Source organism: Ambystoma mexicanum, chromosome 3q (genome assembly GCF_040938575.1).
Source record: "Ambystoma mexicanum isolate Mex_15411 chromosome 3q, UKY_AmexF1_1, whole genome shotgun sequence".
Lineage (NCBI taxonomy): Eukaryota > Metazoa > Chordata > Amphibia > Caudata > Ambystomatidae > Ambystoma > Ambystoma mexicanum.
The window spans coordinates 494029075-494046004 of NC_090926.1; the positions used below are offsets into that span (position 1 = coordinate 494029075).

The 16930-nt window shown below is 43.9% G+C and overlaps 1 protein-coding gene across 3 annotated transcripts in view; it reads left to right on the forward strand.

Moving 5' to 3' along the window:
* Positions 1–16930, forward strand: part of HMMR (hyaluronan mediated motility receptor) — a 630884-nt gene that overhangs the window by 98221 nt on the left and 515733 nt on the right. The window lies entirely within an intron of this gene.

Consider the following 16930-nt stretch of genomic DNA (forward strand, 5'->3'; position numbering starts at 1 on the left):
ATCTCAACAAGAGAGGTGGTGTAGGGTCACTGCCACTGTGCAAAGGCGATGGAGCTCTAGTTCTGGGCAATTCAAGAAGAAATCTCCCTAGCAGCAGTACATCTGGCCGGAGAGAACACTGTGGCAGATGCTCTGAGCAGGCAGTGGGAACTAGCCCAGGATGTCCTTCAGATGGTCTTCGCCCCTTTGGGGAACCCCGCAAGTAAATCTGGTTGGCACTGGTCACAAACAGAAGTGCAAGCAGTACTGCTAAAGGGAATTTTATCAGAGGAGCTCTAGGGGACGCATTCATGGTGGATTTGGAATTCCTGCTACTGTACGAGTTTCCTCCAGTCCCTGTCATTCAAGTTCTCAGGAGGTTTCAGGTCTTGCATGATCCTTGTGGCTCCGGATTGGGCCAGGAGGTCGTGGTACCCGGATCTTCTGGAAATGTCCATCTGTCCTCCGATGCGTCTTCCCCGAAGAGGATCTCGCGAGAGGAAGTTCGGGTTCTTCATACACAAGGTCCGGACTCTCAACCTTCACGCATGGTTTCTGAAAGGTTGAGATAAGGATTGGCATCTCCCAGATGTAATGGGGGTGTGGGTTTTGGCCAAGTGGTCGGCTACAAAGTCTTTGTATCGTTGCTGTTGGAATAAGTTCTGTGACTGGTGCAGAGAGAAGAATGTTAATTGTTTTCAGTGTTAAACTCCGGATGTTCTATCCTTTTGCTTTCTTTAGCCCACAAGGGTCTTCAGGTGGGGACCATTAAAGGTTACCTAGCGGCGCTCTCCAAGCGCTCATCGGAGGAATGCTCTTATTTTAAGATTCTTTTGCTTACTTAATTTCTAAAAGGGCTACCTAATGTGTTCTCGCCTTAACTTTTTCCGGTTCTGGTTTGGGACCTTAACGTGGTCTTGAAGTTTCTGATGGGTGCTCCATTTGAACCTTTGATCTCCTGCCCGTTGAGGTTGTTAACCTTTAAAACTATTATGTTGATTGCTCTTACATCTGCACGTAGAGTGACCGAGTTGCAGGCACTTTTCTTCCAAGCCACCCTTTACTGCATTCGTCAAGGACAGGGTTGTGTTAAATCGGACCCTCCTTTCTACCTAAAGGTAGTTTCGGACTTTCATTTAAGTTAGAAAATTGTGCTACCTGTCTTCTATGCTCTTCCACATCCTAGTAAGGAAGAGTAACAGATTCATAGGTTGGACCCTAGGAGAGCTTTGAGCTTTTATATTTCCAGAATGTCCAAGTTGAGAGTGGACAACCAGCTCTTTGTGGGGTATACCAGACACAAACTAGGCCAGGCTGCCTTTAAGCAGACCCTGTCTAGGCAGAAGTGGAGAACCATAGGGATGTCAGGGTTTCTGATTCAGATTTCACCTGCTTATCCTGTGGGGGCTCCTGTTCACCCCCAAACTCTGGTGGGCAGCGAAAGGCGTGGAGGAAAGTTTTCCCCATGAGAGCCTAATTGCAGAGATTGCGCAGCAAGAGATGTGTTGGAGACCATGGTGAGCAGCTGTTGTGAAGCCATGGGTCTCGGGAGGGACACTGGTCCCTTAATTGAGTGGCTCGAACAAAGACTGACTCGGCGAGGAAGGGTGTGGGTTAAATGTGAAGCCAGAAGTCGTATAAATTGTGCAAGAAAGGAAGTCAGAAGCCAGTGAGTTAAACCTGGCATTCTGATTTTTTGCACTAGCACTGACGGCAACAGTATCACCTGCGTAAGAGTAAAAGCAAGGCAAAGTTGTTAGCCAAGTCTTTAACATTTGGGGCACTTGAGATGTAGCACTTGCATGTGATCAGGTATTTTCTTTCACTTGCTTGAAGAGAGCGCTACGAAAAGCAATTGTTAACCTTTATACTTCGTGAAACCTCTGACGAAGTGGTTGCATGTGCCTAAGTGATTCTCGGAGGAAGGGTGACCTCCATCTTTATTACCGCAGACGACAATTGCTCGCAAAGAGAAGTCAAGTGTTGAAACCTTGTTGTTTGAAGTTGGAGAGGGCAAGCTTTGCCCAAGCCAAGAGTGAAACAGGTATTCCCCAATTGAGACTGAAACCAGCCTTTCCCAAAGCCAGGGAACAGTTTATACAATAATCTGAGCCAGAACCTCAGCATTGCCTAAGATACAAGTCCAAGCATTTCCTGAAGCCGGGAGTGGCACACAAGCTTCTGGTTAATCTGGATAACAGTAGGCCGAGGGATAAAGGCAAGGTTGGGGGAAGGACAACTTGCTACTTCTAAATATTCTTTGAAGTTGATAAAACCTACATTCCCAATGACCGTAGAAGGAAGAGAAGTTTCCTAAAGGCGAGTCTAGGTTGTTGGTTACAGATGGACAAGCAAGGCACAGAGGCTGCCCCTCTGAAAAGAATTTCAGAGGAAGTGTGCCTTGCCTACTTGAAGGTACTGAAGTACCCGAAAGTGAATCTTTTCAAGTACTGAAGCAGTGGTGTTGTATCGGCTTGTCAGTGAATGCAAGACTTATTCAATGAAGTGGACTATTGAGGCAAAGGAGTAGTCCCTCGTGGTAAACACTTGTGAAAGTAGAAGTGCTTTGAAGTCATCCTGAGGGAAACCTACTGTGACTCCTGATCTTATAAAGAGACCTAACTGTTAACCAAGGTGTCTAATTTTTTTTATTTTTTTTTTTACAAACCTTTGCAGAAGCTGCATTTACTTTGAATTGTGCTCATTCGTCTTGGACTAATGGAATTTGTGGCAAAGCATTGTGGCTGGGAATGACATTGATGCTATTTTGATTTAGTGGAAATCACCAAGAAGAGAAGCCTTTCTGTTATTGGAACCTTGGTTAACCTGACATCATAATCACAAACTGAATTGAGACTTGCATACGTGGATTTCCTTGTTTCTTTTTGTTGACCATTGGAGTTGAGTTTACGTTGAATCATGGGGAAGTGGAGTTCACCCAGGTTACTAAAATGTTGTCAAAAGACTCTGAATATCATTATTTGAATTGCCATACATTTTCTTTGCCTTTGTTTGCATAGGTATAGTGAGGGGTTTGACATAATTTAATAAAATGGCATATTTTGAACAATCAACCAAATGTTATCGCAATCCTCTCCTAAATCTCCTGCAACTGTGGTCAAGATCGGGAGCCATTTTAGCTACCACAATGAGTATTGCGTGACTCGCTTAATCTTACATTCCTGGATACCTACTTTGCAAAATGCAGTGCACTAGCCCATTCCATATCGGACCGTGGTTCTCCCAGGTTCCATCCCACTTGCTTCTCAGCTTAGCCACGCCATCATCCATGGCAGCCACCACTGCGGCATTAAGTTCAGTAACCAGTCGGTCCCGCTCGTCAGACTCTGCATTTCTGCATTCATTCCGTGCCTCACTGGTCATGCCGGGAACTTTCATCAACAGGTAGTACTCCAAAAAGTTGAGCTTCTCTCCTGGTTGCTGGACTCTGAGTTCCTGATGTGAAGGCCCCATCGGTATCATACAGCTCTTCAACTCGCTCACCCCAGCCAGTTACCCCACTATCGACTACTCCCTTTGCCTATGCAATAGTCCAACCTGCTGCAATATAGCCTAATTTCTGGCATAAAGGGTACCTTCTGGCCTGGAAGTCTAGTCACTTTCCACCAGACCATTACAATTTTTGCCACCGGCGTGGAAGCTGGGAAAGCTCCTGGTCCCTGGCCTGATCACCAACAACTGCAATGACCTTCACTCGGAGGCTGAGTCGCACCTTCTGTGGAGCCACAAACCAGCCAACCATATGTGAAGCTTTGCGATTCGGTAATGCAAGCAACAATCCAGGGCACCCACATGTCCCTTCCCAGCTGGGAGCTGCAACTTTAACGCCACTTTCGAACTCACACACTTCCATAACAATTTTCCCAATATCATGTACTGCTTATGAACGTATTCAGCCACTATAGGCTTTGACATGGCCTGGAAGACTGTGTGGGAGTGCAAGTGCCACCATACCCACCACTGACCATGCCTCAGATCTGTCGAATGCAATCAAGCTTTGTATCACATTATTCTTATACACCCCTTCCCACTTGTGTTCCCAAATATTTAAATCCACCACTGGGGTGTCCATGCCAATGTGCGCCAGCTTACCACCCATGCTTGGCTATCGTATCGAGGGCTGACTTGGAGCGATTGATCTGCAGTCCAGATTGACCAAGGATAGTCGAGCATCCCCTCCAGATCACACATCGGTTTGCGCATGTACAGCAATACATTGGCTGCATATGACGAAATGCATATCTTCCTACCCCCACGCACAATCCGAGTCTCCAACTTACCACCTTCGCTAATGGTTCAATACGTACAGCCAAGAGCATGGGTGAGGGAGGACAGCCCTGAAGCTGACAGTTCCATTCGTCTTCTCTAGATGTCTACCCTTCGTATAGTAATGTAACCCAACCTACAAAGGAGGGACCCAGTCCCCTTCGATCACCATGGATTGATACTACCAGCAAATGGAGTCAAATGCTTTGTAGAAGTCCACACGAATCACTGCTACCTGTCAGAATTCCTGTTTATCGAGAATTGAAGTCTGTTCGTTCTGTACTGTGCTCCGACCAGGGATGAATCCAATGTATTCAGAGTGCACCAGTTCCTGTACAACTTGGCTCAGTCGACTAGCCAATAATTTACAACAAATGTTTATCTGCGCTAGGGCAGTCTTTGCCCTGGTGCTTATTCCTTGCCAAACTGCCCTGCCATGATGCAATGGTTTTCTAATATGTCCCAGTGTCTTTTAAAAATGGGGTAAATGTGGCCTCGTTTTTGTAATTTGGCCCCAAACGTATTCTTTTACAAGAGTGCATGCATCTAGCAACAGGTCCCCAATAGAGGTCCTCCAGGGTAAGCGACCAATGAACATGTGATGGCCGACCAACCTGGTTGAATAAAGAATGCTATAAGCCTAGAGCAGAGGTATCCTGTACCAATGTGGATCTACAGATGTTCCTGAGGGAGCAGCTAGTAAGCACATTAAGGGATTGGTCAAGAGGCTGCAACTAGTGGGTTTAAGGTGGGAGACTGTCAAATACATTGGCACACGCTGTCCTGGCTAGGCAAGGAATTCAAGTACATTTTCAAGGTGTGTGCTACTCGGGTTGGTCGTCATTGGAACTTGTATATCGTTGCCATATTTGCCCCTGGTGGTTTGCAAACCTACTGAGTTCAGCTTTTAACATAGTTGATTAAAGCTCATCACCTTGGTTTTCCTTCCACTGCTTTAGTGAAATATTTGTTTTAGCTTTACTATTTGCTTTTAATTATGTTTTACTGTAGAATGCTACTTATGTCCTATGCATTCCCAGAATACTGAAGCACTGGTCCTTTTAGTGAATAAACTAATCGAACACCTACTGGTAAATTATCACAAAGCAGTATGAACTATTTTTTTACCGCTTAGTTCTTAGGGTGGAAAATCAGCAAAATGGCAATTTTTAAAAGGTTCTGAGCCCATAGTGAAAATAAAATGTCTCTAATATTGTCGTCCGGATCCAACGAAGGTAAAATGTTAATTATTAATTCCAGTGCTTTTGAGATGAAACCAAACGCAGCTCAACAAACTTGCTAAATAGTGGGAGCAGTGCCAGTGCAGGCTCTGCGATCACCAATGCGTTGGACAGTCCACAAGTACGTTTGTCGGTTATTGCTATGGTTTCCAACTTTTATTTCAAAGTTGTGGTCGTATGCATCTAAAGTTTGGCACCAGGTGTCCATGCCAAGGTTTAGTACCTGTATTAACTTGGTTACTTCACTGATGCACTCCATAGCCTTATGCCCAGTCTCCTATACCATTACCTTTTAAGCATGCACCTTAAATAAGATACTATTATAATTGCTCTAATTTGCTGATGACTAGTGTATGATGTTAGCATACTTAATCGAACGAAATTGACCTTTTACATTTGACCACATTTCTTTGTTTTTTGGGGAATTTAGGTTAAATATATATGGGGGGTGGGGTCAGGGAATAGGTAAAGGTGGGGTGTTGGGTTGCTGCAAGGGCCCCCCATGGAATTTCGAGCAAAAAGACAAAATAAAATTCAGTCAAATGTCAAAAGATTTCGATCAAGTACACCTAAACCTAAGATGTAACTAGACTATGGGTGTAACTAGACTATGGGTGTGTAACGTGATACTTGAAGTGTGTTTGTCTATTCAAATGTGTGTTGCCTTCACAAGCTGCCTCCAGAAAGCGTAGTGCATTGAGCAAACATTCAAGTTTGAAATCTGCGGGACTGGCGAACAATCAACAATTAATTGGACTTCCTGTAGTCAGAAGGCTTTGGGTGGTGTTGGTGCGAGTTCTACCCGGCCTCGTTGTTCGTTGTACCAAATTAACCGAATTCTCCTTCAAGGGAAGCAGCACCTAGTCCAAGAGCATAATCGTAGCTGGAGACTAGCATTGGCAGTGGCCTTTTAGCTGATCCATTGGATAGATTGATCTTCGAGGCATTAGAATGCTCTATTGATAGTCTCTGTTGAAAACTGTCCCCAGCAAACCAATGCAGACATTACAAAGATCCATGAAGCAGGTGCGGCTATAATTATCTGTGAATTGACCTCCAAATCTGGACTGTATGATGAGCAATGCAGCAGGTTGTCCAAATGGATCGAAGAGCAGTGGCAGGTTGAGCCAAGACCCTTCCCGGCAATGATTCCCAATTTTGGAGGATAACTAACAGCTATGTGCAAGAAATGCGAGGAATACTGGACTTGCAGCTCCTTCTGCTAGATCTAGAACATGCTTTGGCTGGACAGCTCGGTATGCAGTCATTGGGTCTAGTGGATTCCACTCAGTTCCTGCATCCTTTTGACCTGCCAAGTGTTGCATCTTCTGTAAGCAAACGCAACAAGTAACTCGGGTGGTGAGACAACCAGTTTCGGTAGTTGGCCAAGTACAATATATTATCTGCAGCATGGCCTGCTGCTTGATATGAGACCTGCTGGAAAGATAACTGCCTGGGCATCATCAGATCTGACAAAATGATGAGTAGTGGCTGCATAACTAACTAGAATGTTGTGGTTTGTATAGGGGCTGGTCCCAGTAGCAAGCTGGTAAGCATGGGTTACCTAGATAAAACTGGGGAACAGATGGCTACAGCAATATCTGAGAATTCACAAGTTTGTATCGGGGCCTCACCTCTGGGGTCTTGTGCTATGTCATTGTGTCAGTCCACTCTTGGTGCAGTACCGCGACCCAGACTATATGAACTGTCAGCGATAAAATCTGTGGAGAAGAATCTGTCAACTGGCTCAGGAAGCGAGTCTGTTGTTGCTGTGTTGCTGTCTTGCACTCTGCCTCTTTTTCTACCACCTTGTTCTCTTGCCTGCTGCTGCACCCTCCATGTATATCTTCACCACTTAGGTGACGACATAGGGTAAGGTTTTAAAATTTACTCTGGTTGTGCTTTTGGTTGACTCAAATGGTTTTATAGTGCAGGAGTTGAATATACTAGAGGCCAAGGAGTTTGCTACAGGCACTACGGGGCTAGAGCCAAAGTCCATTCAGTCATATATTTTAAAGGGCCTCAGGAGGATGAATGATTGAGTTGTACCAGATATGATTCCAACCTGTGACTAGATTATACAGGCATCAAACCTTTGCATCGGTTGCAGTAAGCCGCTGTGAAATTTCACTGATATCAACCAATTGGAACATTGTTAGTTTGTAGCTGCAGTATAATGGCAAAAATGTTAAATATCGTGAATTTATTATGTGGTTTCTCTGAGGGGTCATATTACAGGATACTTGTGATACCTGCTGCATAGGTGTTGCTTAACATGAAAATCCAATCCGATCTTGACATTTCTAATGACCTGCGTTAGACTTGATGCTTGCTTTGGGGAGCCCCAGAAGGAAAAAGGCAATTTTTGGCTACGTGTTTTACTGCAGCTGGAATGTTTTTCAGAATGTCACACGCTTGACAAAAAGACTTATCAATAACCTATGTTTAATGTTATAGTGCAAGCTCTCATTAAGGCAACTGTCAAGCTGTAATTGCAGGCAGTTTGTAACTAATTAGTTATTTGCATGGTGTGTAGCTCAGCAGAGTCAAATAATGTAAATGTCAAGGTGTAAGTGGAGAGATTTGTAAGCAAAAGTTACTTTTAAAATCTGTATCCTGCATTTAGTGATATAATCGACTCAAACTTTAACAAAGAACCACAATGGGGCTTACCGCAGTATGTACTGGACGGCTTTCTCTAACATTTGTTCATAATGTAATTTTACAGCTTTTTGCAAGAAAAGATCTTGTGCCTAATAGAATAACTTTACAAGAAATCGGTGCTGTAATTGCTTTCTTGTAAGAAAAGGAATGAAACTGACTTTCTTTCAAATGCAGGGCTGAAGGAAAAGCATTTTAATGTGTGCGGACGTTTGAAATGCTACAAAGCAAAGTGTCATTTGTGCACAAGCTGTTGTACAATTTGTCTTGGTGTGATGCTTTCTTAAGGAATGGTTGCTTTTTTAGGTTAGTCACCTTTGTCTTAGCTCTTGGACACCCTCGCTCCAGCCTTGGCGATTTCTGCAATCACTTTCACCACTGGATCTTCCCCTCTCCTCAAGCACTCGGTTGTGCACCATCTCCTTTAAAAAGCCTTCTTCTGATACTACCTGTCCAGCAAACCTTGCCTGATCCCTCACTACTTTCTTGGACAAACTCCTGGAAAAGTTGCCCATCTCCCAGTTTACTCTCCACGCTGAATCTGTTGGTTGTCTCCATGAGCCATCAGTCTGGCTTCAGAGCAGCCAGAGGCATGGAAACTGCTCTCCTGAATACCCATGGAGATCCGCTCTCTAATCGACTCTGGCCTTCCTTCTGTCCTCATCCTTCTTGACCCTTTCTCTGAATTTGATGCCGTCAATCGCACCATCCTGATCAATCGACTGAGAACCAGTTCATCGCGGATCTGGCCCTGGAGTGGTTTATCTCCTTCCTCCTGGACCAGACCCTCCCAGGTGCAACTTTGGTCCTTTTTTCTCCACCACCTCACACCACATGTGGTGTTCCCCCAGGGCTCTATCTTCTCACCCTGGCTCTTCAATGTCTACTTGGCCCCTTTGGCCCACTTGATCTCTAACTTTGTTTATGCGTGTGTCACTCTGCTCTCTTCCAGGCTCCTCTCTCATTCCTGACTGTCTCCGTGATTCAGGATTGGTGCGCCTCCAACAATCTGTGCCAGTAAGCCTGATCCTTTTTATTGGGGCTCCTTCTCCCCCTCACTCTGGCTGCTGTCCGTGGGCCCTCTTTCCTCGCCTTCCTGTGAGCCAAAAAACCATGCTGTCATCTTCGACTCCATGCTCTCCTCACATCACGGACCTTGCCAAGAAGGCCGATCAGCTGCACCTACTTGGAGGAATGACTTTCTCACTTCCCCTCACTCACTGTCTCCAGAGCCCTGGTTCTCTCTAGGCTGGACTACTGCAACAACCTTTCTCATCTGCCTTCCTCTTCTCTTTACCCTCTGCAACTAATCCAGAACAGGACTGCGACTCTTATCCTTGGCCTCAAGTCCAGGGACCATATCTTCCCAGCCCACAAATCTCTCCACTGGCTCCCGGTGGCTGCAAGGATCAAGTTCAAGACCCTCTGCATTGTCCACAAGGCATTCTGGGCCCAGGGCCTGCACTGCATCCAACACTCTTCCCAAATGACTTTCTTCTCAAGCCCTTTCGCTCAGCTACTTCCAACTGAGGGTCAGATGCTTCTCCAGGCAGAGAGTGGGGGCGGTCGATCTCTCACTTCTGCAGGTGGCTCCCTCTGGAATGGCCTCCCTGCCACTCTCAAATTTGAGCTGGAGCTCCGTAAGTTCCAGGAGCAGCTGAAGACCTTCCTTTTCTCCTGCTTGTTGTGGACCTACCTTTCTGCTGCGCCGACTGGTTGGGTACCAGGCTCCTCCATGAGTTGTCTCCCCTGCACTGCCTACGGCGCACTTCGCAGCTGTAACTGTAACCTCCTACAGTCCCCCTGCCTCCTTGCACTTAACGAGAACCATGCTGCACTTACTCCGAGCAAAGCTTTCCTGATTGCACTACTTCCCTTCTGTTTGCCTGAGACACCCCATCTCTTGCACTTTGCATTGCTGCACTTGCACGATCTGAATGACACAAGGCCTAGTAAGATCGTTTCTCGTCTGCCCTCCATTGTGTCACGCCTAGAATCACTTGTATACAGGCGCGTTATAAATGACACAGATCATAATCATGGAGGAGGCTGACTGGGGTAATTTATGTATGTTCCCAGGAGGCTATTTCAGCAGGAGATAAAGCACCTGCCTTGGAATTTAAAGGTGATATAAGGAGCACTTTGAACTCTGCTAGGTGCTAAATTGCTCTCAGCGCCCCTCTATTTCGTTCCCTGCATTCCTTTTTAAATATATAATAGCCCTACTTTTACACATCTGTTGGCTTTGAGAACTCTTTAAAAAAAAAAAAAAGAAAAAAAAATAATTACCGATGACATGTTAATGGGGGGTGGGGATCTGAATATTAAATTGGGCAGTGGCCCACCAGAAGTGGTGTGTGTGGGATTTCTATAGCCCTGCGGAAGATGTGGTGTTTGGTATTCCATTCCGGCTTCTTGTATGTCGGACCCCAGAACCTGTGTGGAGGGCCTAAAATATTTCCACTGGCTTGTGAAAATGGGGATGAAATCCATCAATGGTATATGTGGTGACATCCCTAGTTTAGCAACTTTTAGGAGCACCAGAGGAAGCTCTGCCATGGATTAATTTTTTGATAACATTCAGCCTATGGACAAAGCTATAGCAACTCTGTATTTAAACTGGTCTTTTTAGCGATCATTATTCCCTGGTATCGACTGTTCAACTGAGCAGGGGTTGGGGGGAGGGAGGTGGTGAGTACCCCAAGAGGTAACATCATTCAACATGTGACGGGTTACCTGTAAGGATCAATCCACTAAACGAATGAGGTGGGGAAACGGTTAACAAATCAATAATAGATCCAATAAAAACCTATTTTTTTGCCCCTACTGAAGGAGAACCCAGCACTACTTAGGGGTGTTAAGGAGTTATTTGTGATCAACAGTATGATTATTTATTTTTACATTTGTGTAGCGCACAGGCAGCCCTCGGGCATCGCAACACTGTTACTTGTGGGGACCTTAGTTGCAGGGATACATGACAGCAATACTTAGTTACATCACTTGAATGAATACTTTAGTTACAAGACCGGCATATTCTATTAGTTACATAGGATACTTTCTTAATTATATCACATGAATACTTTTGTGGACCGTGTACATGTAGGCAAAAGAAGGGGGTGATCCTGAGAGGGTGGCTACAACCTCGCACGCGGGTGTAGAGCTAATTCCTGCAGTGGGAGAGTGCATGGCGTCTACCCAAATGCAAGGAGGCAGGAATGCAAATGCAAGGGTGTGATAATAAGCTTCGGGTGGAGGGGGAATCGCAGGAATTGCTGGCAAAATTCAAACTGGGCAATGTGTTCAGCAATTGAGTTAGACATATTGGCATTAAGGTGCGCCTGGGCTAATTTGTAAATGCTGAACAGATGCTGAGTACATAGTGTTTGTTGTATGACCCTTGGGAGCACCCGCTAGTGTAACAGTAGGGACAGAGTCATATGGGTAAGTTTCGGGTTCGGAGATGAACCTTACCGTTGTAATTTGAGTCCTCTGTGGTTTGGCGTGATAGATTGTTGATCAGGAAAGGGCAAGGAGTGGTTTGACGACTGCTGTAGATCCACAAAAATGGCACTCTTGACCACATTGAAGAGGGGATGCACCTAGCACTGAAACTATATCGGCAAGAACTCAAACCTTTTCTTGAACCAGGGGGGAAAAAAATAAATTGGACCAAATCTCCTGGGGAAACGCTGGAAGTAGCAAGTATGGATAAGCATTCCAAAACATGTTGGGAGGCTGGGAACAAGGCTCCAGAATATACTGGGCAACCATTTGGATTGGAAACTGATTCCAGACACTAGCTGGGTGGTGCATTTCTCTAAATTATCTAACTGAACAGATGAGATGAAAGGTTGGGAGTTAGTTTACAGAACATAGTAACGTTAGCATTATCCCTGCTAATGCTCTCAGAACAGACTGAAATGGCAGGTTGAATTTCACGTACAATGAGGGTATAACGGCTATTAAGTTGGCTAAACCAAATAGAGCACCTATAACGGATGAGATCCCTGCCTATTACCAGGATTACATAGAAGTATTGGGTCATCTCAACGATATTATTCAATGCAATATTAGAGACTCCCCATAATACCTGAATGGGGAGGGTAATCCTTGTTCAAGAAGGGTCGTAGCCTGTTTCTTATACAACAACGGGATGGACTGAAGAACATACAAGATTTTCGGCAAAAGAACCATTTTAATTGCGTTGATCTTAGCCCACAGATTCAATGTCAATCTCTCCCATCTCCTAATCAATAAGGACATTTGCGCGGTTACCAAATCCAGATTATATTGCAGTAATTTCTTTAAATCCCCAATAATATGAATTCCTAGATACTTAAACCCCGCCCCCCACCCCCCTGTAGACCATTTACAATTCCATGAACTCAAAACTGAACTTCCACGCCGACCAGACAAGGGGAAAACCTCAGTTTTATCCCAGTTCACCTTATGCCCTGACAATTCACCCACCTCTTGAAACATTGATTTTATTACAGCCCCACACACTTGTGGATTCGGTAACATAAGAAGCATATCAGCGTACAATAGGACTTTCACCTCAACTTTCCCAACATTAATACCTCTAATCTCATTGTCTAAAATAAGTAGCAAGAGGTTCCAACGCCAAATCAAACAAAAAAGGTGACAACGGACAACCCTGCCTCGTGCCCCTCAACAACTGAAACGAATCCGAAACCACACCATTAACCAATACCCGGGCCTTAACATCATTATGAATACATCCTACCATTCTCATGAAAATCGGGCCAAAACCCATTTTTAGTAATGTGAATTTCAGAAACTTCCAGTTTACCCTATCGAAGGCTTTTTCAGCATCAAAAAAACCTAGGATTTATTTGTGTCCCTCCCAAATCGGGCATCAACCACATTTAACACGGTTTGAATGTTGTCATAGACATATCTCCCCGGAATGAAACCCACCTGTGACCCATCAACCAGATATTTCATACATAATCCCAATCTGTTGGCCCAAATTTTAGTGAAAATGTTTAGGTCCACATTTAGCATTGAGATAAGCCTGTAATTTCCACATCTAGTGTGATCCTTATTAGGTTTTGGTATCGCCACAATCATTGCCTCTTTCATGGAATCGCACATCATTCCCGATGCAACAAACTCATAAAGTTCACACAAGACAGGTGCCAATTGAACTTCGAATTTTTTTTATAAAATTCCGAGACAATACCATCGGGACCCGGTGATTTTCCATCTCTCATTTGTGATATGGCCAAACTAACTTCAGCAACCTCAATTGCAGCATCAAGAGAAGTACGCTTCTCCAGAGTCAGTCTGGAGAGCGAAATGTTCTCAAATGTGTCCAGTCTATCAACAGTCTGGTCAGTCTTCTCTGTACAATGATTCATAATAATCTTTGAAATAACCACAAATATCACCATTCCTATTTAAGGTAATACCACCATCAGTTTGGATGGAAGAAACGCATGATTCAGACTCCATCTCCCTAAACTTATATGCCAATAATTTGCCAATACGATCATCCGCTTCCTAAAACTTCTGTTTCGAATAAAACAAACTTTTACTCGACAAATTTTGAATGCGAGTCTTCCGTTCCGCCTCTAACTTACGCAATTTCAGCTTGGATTGTCCTGAACCATCAGTAGCACAAACCCTCTGCAAGTCATTGATCTCCGTCTCCAGATCACTAATCGAATGTTGCTTCTTCACATGGGCAGACCTACTAATCAATTCACGCCTCAAGACTGCCTTAAAACAATCCCAAACAGACTTAATACTGGCCGAGCCTATATTTTCCTCAAAGTAATGCCCAATGAATGCCTCTAAGCCCTCCGTAACCAACTTATCCTTCAGTGTTTCTGCTTGCATCCTCCACCTTCTCGTCTTAGGACTTGTACTGTCCAAAATCAGCTGGAGGTCCAATAGAGCATGGTCAGATTTCTTTCCAGTATATTCGTCGAGATAGTGGGACTACTCGAAGCTACACTAATAAAGAAATCTATTCTGGAGAAAGTCATGAACAGGTGAATGAAAGGAAAACTCTTCTTTGCCACGATTGAGCTCTCTCCATATATCAATAAGATTGTATTTAAATACAAACGCCCTGAGTTGCTCACTAACCTTCTCATTATAATATCTACACTCCGATTTACGATCCATCTTGCTATTCATCACTAGATTAAAGCCACCGCCCCACACTAATGAATCACCCTCCATGCCATCCAACAAAAGGCTCAATTGATTGAGAAAAGAAACAGCTGGCGAGCATGGCGCACATACTGAGCCAAACATCATTTTTTTTTTCCCCCATCAAAGAGTTGTGGGGTTCTGGAAAAAGGCCTAGGGTTCCGAAATACATGCTAGTACAAAAAGTTGAGGATGGGAGATTTGGATTCCCTGACTTGGTAAAATATTACAAGGCTTTTTTACTTGAAAAAAGCTCCTATTTTAGAGATTGTGGGGTGAATGAACCAATTTGGTTGCGTATGGAAAGGGGCATTTGTGCTCCTTTTGACTTGAGATCCGTATACAGTATGGATAAATTGCCAATTAATAGATTGAAGTTGCGCCCGATTGTGGCTACTAGACAAGTGATTGGAGAGTGGTTTCGAGACAATGGAATGAGTTATGGTTTCAGTAGGGATGCTTCTATATGGTACAATACTGCTTTTACAGATTGATAATAAATGTTTGAATTGGCTCAGTTGGATTAACAAGGATATTCTGAAGTTGGTAGATGTGTTGGATGGGGATAGGTTGTTGAGTTTTGCGGAATTGATGAATAGGTATGGTCTGAGGCGAAGTGAACTGAATAGGTACTTGGCTTTTGAGAATATGATAAATAATAGATTGGAATTGGCTGATGGTTCTATTGGGAATAAACCAGAGATTAGTACTTTATTGGAAGGTCTGGAATACGGGGTAGGTACTTATATGCAATTTATGCCTATTGATGAGAAACTCCGGGGGGCATGGTCTAGATTAAGAAATGTTTGGTCGGATGATGTTCTGGATGAACTTTCTGAGTTAGATTGGAAATACATTCTGAAGGTTAACTTGACTTTGGGTCCTGATATGGGTTTACGTTTAATTCAACAAAAAATTATTGGAAAGTTTTTTATTGGACGCCTGTTAGGATGTTTAGACTGGGGCTCCGGCCAGATGATTTGTGTTGGGGTTGCAAGAATGATAGGGGTACATTATTGCATTTATTGTGGGACTGCCTGAGAGTGCTGGAGTTTTGGACGGCAGTGATTGATAGAATTGATTTGATTTTTGATGTGGTTTTGCGGAGGTCGGCAGTGAATATCATACTACTTTCCCGTAAGGATAGGGGTGGTCGAATTACGAGACATTCTTGTTGGATTGATAGGGCCATAACGGTGGCTATCAGGTTAATACTCGGGGTTTGGAAATCGAGAAGGAAACCTAATGTTGATGAATGGCTGACGGAATTACATGTTTTGGCACAGTATGATAAGGTTTCATTTCATAATAAAGATGAGGATTATTAGAAATTATGGGGTCCCTTTATGGCTCTATATGATTGATGGGAAGGTGGACTTGTTTTTACGGTTATGGTAGTCGTAGTGAAAAGGGTGGGGTTCCCCTTTTTTTTTTTTTTGTGCTGTCTTGTGTGGTTATCTTGCTGGTTATGTTTCACTACAGTTGGTTTTCTGTTTGATTTGCATTATTTATGATGCTCTTGTTTTTTGTAAAATTTATTCTTTATGCTGATTGTGAAGCATTGTTGCTTTTACTATTGTTTATATGAAAAATAATAAAGTGTGGAAAAAAAAGGGTCGTAGCGATTCTCCTCATTCCTACAGGCTTATTTCCCACATAATAAATACAAGCTTCAGGATATTTGTACGATGTAATTTGAATGTTTTGGCAGAATGGGCAACTTCATAGGCAATACTTGCCCAATCCAATTAGGGTTCTAGTTTACTGGGAACCATGGTGCAAGGGCTAAATTTGCATATAATGGTTAATTCGCTTTACATAAAAAGGAGCTGTGTATTTGGCTTTTATGGACTTAAGCACCGCCTGCGACAAAGCAAATGGAAGTATGCTATGGCGGGTGCTTGGGGCCTATGATTGCCCATTTGGCATTTTGGATATTCTTATTGAATTCTTATTGGATAACTAGGCCTGTGTAACGTTCAGAGATGAGGGAAACTGCACTCTGGTTCCTCGTATGGGCTGGGGTTACACAACGGTGCTTTTTGCCCTGTTGTCCTTGTACATTAAGCCTTCATAAGGAGTTGGTTGACTGTAATGCTGATGTACCCAAAATAGGGGACATGTTAATTCTGGCACTGGTCTACGCCTGCGATTCAGTATTTATTGGATGCTGCCCCAGAGCTTTACAACTTCTAACATGAACGGAAGCAGAGAACATCGAATGTCTCTTATAAATAAAACAAATGCTGGAGAAAATTATTGCTATGCTGCATTTTGATAATCCGATTCTGCTAAATGGTCGAGTCGTGATCTGAAAGAAAGGGCTCCAGCCTGGATAAATTAAAAGCAGGGAAACGCTGGAAATTGTGGAAACCAGCCAACGGGTCTTTTATGATCTTGGCAACCAACAAAATCGAGGATTGTTTGGTCTGGACTAATCGCAAGTATCAAAGGTGTCCTATAACAAGAGTCTGAAGTCCTGTCAAAAAGGTCAGCAGGCCATGGTTCTCAAGCAAGGTGGCCGTGTGTGTAGGGCAGAGGTAGAGGATCTGGCTCATTCCTCTTCTGCTCCGTGTACG